Genomic DNA, 9372 nt, shown 5'->3' on the forward strand with positions numbered 1-9372 from the left:
TTCTACAGGATTTTTTTTTTATAATAGAGATATTAAGTCTCAGCTCTAGTTTTTTTAAAGAAAATGTTTTCTTCGAACTTGGCTGTATCTGAAAAAGTAGCTTCAATTGCCACAAGTACACGGATAAATGCATCATTAATTTTTGATTATGCTTCTATTTAGTATTTTATAGAAGCACTAGGGGCTCGACCCTGCTCGCTCTTCATGAACCCTGTGTTTGGTTAATCAGATATACAATTTAAATTTTTGTATGATATCTGTTGTAAGTAGGGCGTGTCTTGCAAGAATCTCATGTTCCACATCCCCGCGAGATGGCCCTGGCACCATCTCTTGGCATCAAGCCTCATGTTTACGGTCCTTTTATCTCGCGGGTCTTTTAAATGTCTTCCGAGAGAAGATCACGTATCGTAGCCTAGCCTTGCTTTTGCATTCCAGGATTTCTTTTTATAATAGAGAGAAATTTAGTAACACTTAACCACCAGAGGTTATTTAAAAAAATAATGCGAGATAGAAGTTCGCTAAATAACTGCTCACTTTGCTGTTCAGGCCTTTGAAAGCACACCTGTAATATCATCACAGTGAACAACAAACAGCCAGAGCATATTCACTGTTTTTTAATTCACTTTATTTTTTTCCTTGAATGCATGTTCAAATGTGATAATGTGTACTTTTAAGACACAACACTGAGCTAGTACCCACCCACAAGTGCCATATCAAATTAGCTGTGCCAAGCATACTTTATTTTAAATCCACCATGTCTTAACTTTTAACAAATTTTACAGATAGCAACCTGTTACTTTCAGACACTTTAAAATACTTATAGCAGCAGTTATTGTATGCTCATCTTAAAAGATTGTACATCACAAAACCAGCATTCTAATTGGCTGATTTTTATTTAAAATTGATTGATTCATGTACCACTAATATTTTCATTTAAGCTGTTTGACTCCCAATGTCCATTAATTGAATCAATGTGTGACATGACACATATATATTTTTTTCTGTTAGACAAATGGTGAAAACTGCTCTTTTTAATTAGCTTTGTTACAAATAAGTATATTACAGCAGAAATTAAACAATTTGACAGCTTGTAATTATGAGAAGCACTTTATGTTCTTTAATGCCGTACAGTATGTATCATGGATAAATGTTTTCCTACATATCTTATTAGTTAAATTATGTGTTTTAATGGGATCACTGAACAATAAGCCTACAGAATTTCATTTTGGTAATAGAAAAGGAACGTGTAAAATCTGTAGTCTGTAATTAATACCAATTAATACCAAAGTTAATAATTGTTATGCAAGGGCTTAGTGTAAGACCTTTTTAGATTTGGCCGATCCAGTAACATGATATCAGTGATCAGTATCTGCACTAAAAAATCCTGTTCGGAGCATCCCTACAGTGAATGCACCTGATTGTTACACCATGTGTATAATTCCAACTTTTTAAAGTTTGCTTATCTACTATGACACATTTAAGGATTCCACAATGTTTGAAAATCAACACGTAATCATTTTTGTTTTCTTTTTTTCTCAGTTAGGTGAACCTTTGGAAGCGGAAGTCGGTGGTCTTCAGATTCCTTTAGAACATTCCTTTGAGCTAGGTATGCTTATGGACATAATTTTGCTTGTTATTTTTCTTGAGTCACATTTTTTAAAGATAGTTAAATAATGATAATCCAAAATCAACATGTTTAAATAACTTTCTATAACTAATTTTTAACCTGCATACAATGGGCAACGCAATCTCACTTTAGCCTTTTACAGTAATTTAATTTAAGACAATAATACATCTCGACTAACATGGGCTTTTGAATGAATAATACCTAAAATCTGACACATAATAAACAATAATTCTGGAGTGTATAGTTATTACCAAGTAAAACTTTGCATCCTGGTAGTTAGAGAGATTTGTTGTTGACTTACAGCTATCAGACCCATCATTTTATGTCTTTTAAAATCTGCTAGATATGATATGCCTCGCAAAAGCTTACGTGCAATGCAGGGCTGGGTGATATGAGCTATAAATAATTTCTCAATATTTTTAGGCAATTTTGCAATACGTGAAATATACCTTAGTATTCTGAAATCTCTTCTAAAGTACTTCATAAACACTTGATTTAATTTAATTCCTGTAGTCCCTGCAGGCTACAACATATGCCTACGTTAATCATTCTTGTTTATATTCATTAGTGATTTCTATTGGAACAATTTTTTAAACTTGTATTCAAAACAGAGGGATGTCTCAACTAAGTTAAATGTAACAAAACGGTAGTTACTCAAATCTGCTTAATTGCACACAACAAGAAACATTTCAAAACAAATTAAAGTGCACTTTTTGTGCATAACGTTTGTGAAAACAAGTCATTTCACTTTTGAAAAAACATTCTGAAGATCAATAACAATCACATCATATTAAATGAATTGTAATATAATAAGACACAATGTTTTAACACTAGATTAATACTGTAGAACAAGCTGTATCATTTTCAGACTTGCAGTTTTCATCTTTTTTTACTGTCCATTATAAGGACCTAATGCCAAAACTGCACTTTTGAGTAATGTGCTTCAAAAGAATTTTTGGTGCTAGGAGCAATGTCGCAACAACACTTCACATGAATCTCAAGGCCTTCCAATTAATTGGCCAGTTTCTCCCCTGTGGACGGTGACAGGTAGGGAGTTTGACTGGGACAATATACCTATCACAACATAATAAAAATGTCCTAAGATGAGCTTGGGGAAAGAAACCTCCTGTGGAGCAAAAGGGCAAAAGCTCTCTTTGCCTGCTTCTACTTCTTTGCACACACTAAACGTCTATTGTTTTGAGTTGATCCCATGCTAACCTACAGCTTAAACCCTTTCCATTTTTTTTTGTCTTGAAATCTGCTAAAAAAAAAAAAATAGTTTAACTTGCATATGATTTGAGATTTATATCTTTTATATCAGCAGTCACTTGGCAACATTGGTATTTATACTGATTTAGAATTAATTGTAAATATATTAAGGAAGGAAGTTTGTTCCTAAAATCTCTGAGTCAGAAAACAGGTAGGAGGAAGATGTTAATGTGTCTCTAATTTCTCTTTATTGAAGATGGAGCACCCTATTATAGCACTCTGCTAAGGGATAGCACCCTGAGAAGAGGTGTCCCGGAATGGTCACAGAACAATGAGAAAGTGTCACGCATTTATAGAAAATTGAAACCGGAGATTACTCTGAATGGTTCGTTAGTTTACAAACCCATACTCTAATTGGCTAGGAGATGTTTCCAGCAGAGAGTAGAGCCAGCTTACATATCCACAATAAAAGTGTCATTCCACTATATCCTTGTCCTTCTCAAATATTTCTTAAGTTTAGCTCTTGTCCTTCTTTTATGAATTTTTCTATGTATGTGACAGCTGTCAAGTCTTACTGTGCACATGACACATGACACTTGTCACTTCTTAACCCATCTAGGACATTTATGTTTACCCACCCATTGCATCAATTTCTTCATGCCTTTTCCAAGCAAATGCTTATATATTTTTAAATGTGCACCACAAACCAAAACACACCATGCATAATAACTAGGTTACCTTTAAATACATAAATTATTCTCTCACAACACCCTTAAATTGCACCATAAAAATCAACCAATGGGTTGGTTAAAAAGACTCTAGCCTTCATGTTCCAAAGTGGAGCTAAAATGATCAGGCTGCACTTGTACACACATGAGCAAAATATACCCAAAACAGGGTCCAGGGGTCTGCCCCAGCAAACTGGAAAAAGGCTAGTGGCACCAGGAACAAAGAATATTTTACACAGTCTAAAAAGAAATGTTTTTCTAGATAAGAACTTACATTGAGAACATCATGGAAAACCTGAAAATGTGATTGTGATAACTAAATTGAGTTTATGATAAATATTTAGCTTACTGAGGCATGTTTATTATTTACAGTGGGTACGGAAAGTATTCAGACCCCCTTCAATTTTTCACTCTTTGTTATTTTGTAGCCGTTTGCTAAAATCATTTAAATTAATTTTTTTCCTCATTAATGTACTGTACACACAGCACCCATATTGACAGACAAAAAAAAAATTTTTGAAATTGTTGCAGATTTATTAAAAAAGAAAAACTGAAATATCACATGGTCCTAAGTATTCAGACCCTTTGCTCTGTATTTAGTAGAAGCACCCTTTTGAGCTAATACAGCCATAAGTCTTCTTGGGAAAGATGTAGCAAGTTTTTCACACCTGGATTTGGGGATCCTCTGCCATTCCTCCTTGCAGATCCTCTCCAGAGATGCTCAATTGGGTTTAAGTCAGGGCTCTGGCTGGGCCATTCAAGAACAGTCACAGAGTTGTTGTGAAGCCACTCCTTCGTTATTTTAGCTGTGTGCTTAGGGTCTGTCTTGTTGGAAGGTAAACCTTTGGACCAGTCTGAGGTCCTTAGCACTCTGGAGAAGGTTTTTGTCCAGGATATCCCTGTACTTGGCCGCATTCATCTTTCCCTCGATTGCCACCAGTCATCCTATCCCTGCAGCTGAAAAACACCCCCACAGCATGATGCTTCCACCGCCATGCTTCACTGTGGGGACTGTATTGGACAAGTGATGAGCAGTGCCTGGTTGTCTCCACACATACCGCTTAGAATTAAGGCCAAAAAGGTCTATCTTGGTCTCATCAGACCAGAGAATCTTCAGGTGTCTTTTAGCAAACTCCATGCGGGCTGTCATGTGTCTTGCACTGAGGAGAGGCTTCTGACAGGCCACTCTGCCATAAAGCCCTGACTGGTGGAGGGCTGCAGTGATGGATGACTTTCTACAACTTTCTCCCATCTCCTGACTGCATCTCTGGAGCTCAGCCAAAGTGATCTTTGGGCTCATCTTTACCTCTCTCATCAAGGCTCTTCTCCCCGGTAGCTCAGCTTGGCCGGACAGCCAGCTCTAGGATTATGGAGGCCACTGTGCTCTTGGGAACCTTAAGTGCAGCAGAAATTTTTTTGTAACCTTGGCCAGATCTGTGCCTTGCCACACTTCTGTCTCTGAGCTCTTCAGGCAGTTCCTTTGACCTCATGATTCTCATTTGCTCTGACATGCATTGTGAGCTGTAAGGTCTTATATAGACAGGTGTGTGGCTTTCCTAATCAAGTCCAATCAGTATAATCAAACACGGCTGGACTCAAATGAAGGTGTTCTCAAGGATGATCAGAAAAAATGGAAAGCACCTGAGCTAAATATATGAGTGTCACAGCAAAGGGTCTGAATTCTTCGGACCATGTGATATTTCAGTTTTTCTTTTTTAATAAATCTGCAACAATTTCAAAAATTCTTTTTTTTGTCTGTCAATATGGGGTGCTGTGTGTACATTGATGAGGGAAAAAATTCATTTAAATGATTTTAGCAAATATATATAACAAAGAGTGAAAAATTGAAAGGGGTCTGAATACTTTCCGGACCCACTGTATTTAAACAGCACCAAGTATAAGGAAATTGAGGGGGAAGGGTTATTCTTTAATCAAGATCATTTATGTATGTTAAAAAGAGCAGTGGTCCTTTATGGGCATGACTATTAATATCAGGTTATTCAGAAAACATTGTTCTCACTATAAACTAAAATCAAGACAAATAATATCACTTGCGCCTCTCATCATATGCATTTGTTGCCTTTTTGTAGAATTCCAACTTATTAGTGAAATAATATCTCCCAGTCTAAACCCATATCAACTGTTCACTAACATGTTATTCAGGATCACTTTATTATTAGCATATGCAACATACCAGAATTGAATTTGGTTGGGTGCAAAACATGGAATACAAAACATAACCAACTTAAAACAACACAATTTTGACCCACCATTAACCTGACACTGTGCAAGTACAACAATTTCTTGAAAAAAAACATTTACAAACTTCAGTAATTAACTCAAATAGATACAAAAACTATACAAAATATTATAGATATCAATTAGTGCAAGTTGAGCAAGTCTTCTATAATGTGCTACCGTTGCTGTCTGTTTGTCAGTCCTGGATTTTAAATCACCTGTAGCTCACAAACCGTTTGAACTATTTACCTGAAATTTGGTACACATATACTATATGACCTCTACTGTCGCTTTGAACTATTTACCTGAAATTTGGTACACATATACTGCATGATCTCTACTGTCAACTTTCGGTGATGATTTTTATTACTCTTCTTATTTTTATTTTTTTTTTATTGTTGAATCAGCTCTTGGCAGTGGGCAGCAGGGCAACCGTGCGGAGCATCCCTACTGCCTTCACCGTCACGTCCTCTACTTCTTCATATCTTAATATTCTTGAGGCAGATTGAACACTTAAGTACCAGTTTAAGTGAAAAAATTAAGAAAAATGTTTTATGTAATTGCAACACAAAAACTGACTTAATCAGTTTTAACGCAAAAAGATGCAGATGGAAGAAGAGAAGAAGCGCACTACTGGGGTTGAGAAAAGAAGAGCTGCTCAGGTAGCAGCAAGCGCATCAAACTCTGAGCAAATGAATGCTAAACGTACAAAGAGTAGGAAAACTATAAGTCAAGTGTATTCACTGCATGTTATCGTGCAGTCTGCCGTTACTGGTATGAAATAATTACAAATAGACAAACCGCACATTTACCAGTTATATGTTGCAAAAACTGTTAGGAGTAACTCTATGTATTTTATTTAGGATCTGAATAGTATGAGGAAAGTAGCTGCAGAGATGGCATGTAGTTCAGGTCGCAATAAACCTGTACCCCCTCTGTAATGGCAATTTAATGAGCAAATGGCTGCTTGGGTGGGTAGAGTCAGATGCAATCTTTCCTACTCTCTTTTTTGCTCTGGCGATGAACAGATCTTTTAATGTTGATAGACAACAGTCAGTGATTTTCTCAGCTGAACAGATAACCTGCTGCAACTGAGGTAGTAAGAGAGGAGGCATAAGGAAACCAAATGGTGATGGAGGAGGTCACAATAACTTCCAATGATGGCCGAGTAAAAATTTAACAATATACACCTTGATATGCCATTTTTCTTAAGATGGCATAGGAAGAACAGTTTCTCCCTGGCTTTCTTGATGATGGAGGTGATGTGCTTGTCCCTTTTTAATGTATTAGTGAAAGTAGTCCCCAGGAATTTAAATGACTGAACACAGTCACAGACACAGTCTGGCCATTAATTTGCAAAGTTGGATAGTTAGTTAATTGTCAGTGAAAATCAATCTTCCTTTCCACTGAATAGCATTAAGCTCCATGTTGTTGCAAAAACACCTTTCTACAAGGCAGCCCACCTTTCTTTGATAGGAAGACACATCATTATTGGAAATGAGACCCACTACAGGTGTGTCATCTGCAAACTTTAGGATTTTTACTGATTTGCCCATGGATCTACAGTCATTTCTATAAAATGAAAACTGGAGGGGTGAAAGAACACAGCCTTGGGTGGAGCCTATGCTAATTGACATTGGATCTGATATATATGGGCCCAGTCTTACATATTCTTTCCTACCTGTCAAAAAACTCATAATCCATTGGCAGACACCATAGTCTAAAGCGAACTGGATTAGTTTACTCTGAAGCCACTCTAAAACAATGGTATTGAAGGCTGAACAGAAATCCACAGGTGTTAGGCAAATCTAGGTGCTGAAGAATATAGTGGATGCATAAATTAACTTCATCCTCCACTGAACGATTTGCTCTACACATGAACTGAAGTGAAATTAAGGAGAGGATCATTACCTTAACAATTGTTTCCACTAATTTTCCCATGATGCTTATTAAGCTTAAAAAGCCTAATAAGACCAGCTGTCTCCCTGTTTTGGTTATCTTCTTCACATGTGAAAACATCAGATAAATTCAAATAATCATTTCCTTACTGTATGCCATTGAGGCTGTCATTATACAACATTATTTCCACTGTTCTTTGGCTTATCCTCTAATAATATATCAATGTAAATTAACTGTGTCCCATGATATTCTTAACATTGGTTGCTGTTATAATTTTTTAATACCAGTCATGATTTCTGTGACACAGTGGATAAAATATATAATTTTTTTAAAGAAATATGTGGAACAATGTATTGCTGTATATGCCGTCCGCATAGCCATCCTCTTGCACATCAGTGTAATTTATATTGGCTTATCTTTTGGCAGAGTTGTGTTTTGATGACAGCAAGATACATAGGCTGTACATTTTAATTTGATTTCCAAGACTGGGTTCAACCACAACCAAGTTTAATCATCTTTTAGAATTTAGAGAGGATACTGAATGGTGCATTTCTGTACTAAAAATCACAGTTCCTTATCTACCAAATTTGTGAAGTTGTTATCGTTGGTTTGTAAAATAAACAAAAAAAATACTAACAGTATGTAAAAACCGGTCTTCTCCAGACGACTATAATGCTTTAGTAGGAATTGATGAATGCCCAATGTTTAACTAGCGCAGTGATCTAAAAAGATTAACGTTGACTCTCAAAATGATATTAAAATATTTTTGTTTTCTTCTGTCACTTAGATGACAGCGTTGATTTCAAGAATCGAGCTGTGATCCAGCTGAAACCAAGTCGAGATACTGGTATCATTCAGTCTCAGAATCAGCTGACAGAGGAGGAGCGTAACAAACTGAGGGTAATGAAGTGAACTTTAAACTTGGCTACTGCAAGAGTAGAATTTTTCTCCTTTTTACTTTGGTAAAGAAAATAAATAATAAAACAAGGATCTTGTATATTTATAAGGAAGACCCACAATCTTTAATAATGAATTGATTTAACCAAGTTTTGAAAATGAATGAATAGGTAGATTGTATGGTAGGTAGTTTTGTGTTTGCTCATTTTAAATGCATTTATTTCTGTGCTGGGAGAAAGAAAAACATATAACTTCTGGATTTATTTTCAAATATGTTTGGACGTGTTTAATTTGCAAGCTGAATCTCGGCTAGATTTTTTTTTTTATAATTAGTCCTATACATTTGCAACTTACATCTAAGTTATGTTTTTTTGTGGTGTTGTGTTTCTTTTTTTGTTTTTTGTTTTTTTTTTTTGCTTTGAGATCATAATCAAACTTTGTTTTACTTTTTTCTAGGAAGTGGCCTCAGTAGATGGCTTATGCAGAATTCGAGTCCCAAGAGTTTCTGCTCAGAGTGGGATGACAGGTGGCTACATGTTTCCTCATATGTTAAACAGTTGAGTCTATTTTCTTTACTTTCCATTTTCTGACAAAGTGAAAAGCTCCATTAAACCTCGGTTGTTCATTAGATCTTTACTAGAATGAGGTTTCTCATGTGTAAAGTAGAAATTGCCCTCTGTTACATTTCCTAAATTGACTGAGTACTATTAAAGTAATTGCTGGAAATACAGTTGCATTTCAATAAATTAGAATATCATCAAAAACTTAATTTAT

The 9372-nt window shown here is 35.8% G+C and overlaps 1 long non-coding RNA gene across 1 annotated transcript; it reads left to right on the top strand.

Annotated features, from left to right (window-relative positions):
• Positions 1-1538: 1538 nt before the first annotated feature.
• Positions 1539-9095, top strand: LOC120520210. The gene is made up of 3 exons (XR_005631787.1): positions 1539-1606; positions 8489-8601; positions 9055-9095. It is a non-coding gene; the product is annotated as an uncharacterized LOC120520210 (long non-coding RNA).
• The last annotated feature ends 277 nt before the right edge of the window (positions 9096-9372 follow it).

Source organism: Polypterus senegalus, unplaced genomic scaffold (genome assembly GCF_016835505.1).
Source record: "Polypterus senegalus isolate Bchr_013 unplaced genomic scaffold, ASM1683550v1 scaffold_4866, whole genome shotgun sequence".
In the NCBI taxonomy this organism is placed as follows: Eukaryota; Metazoa; Chordata; class Cladistia; order Polypteriformes; family Polypteridae; genus Polypterus; species Polypterus senegalus.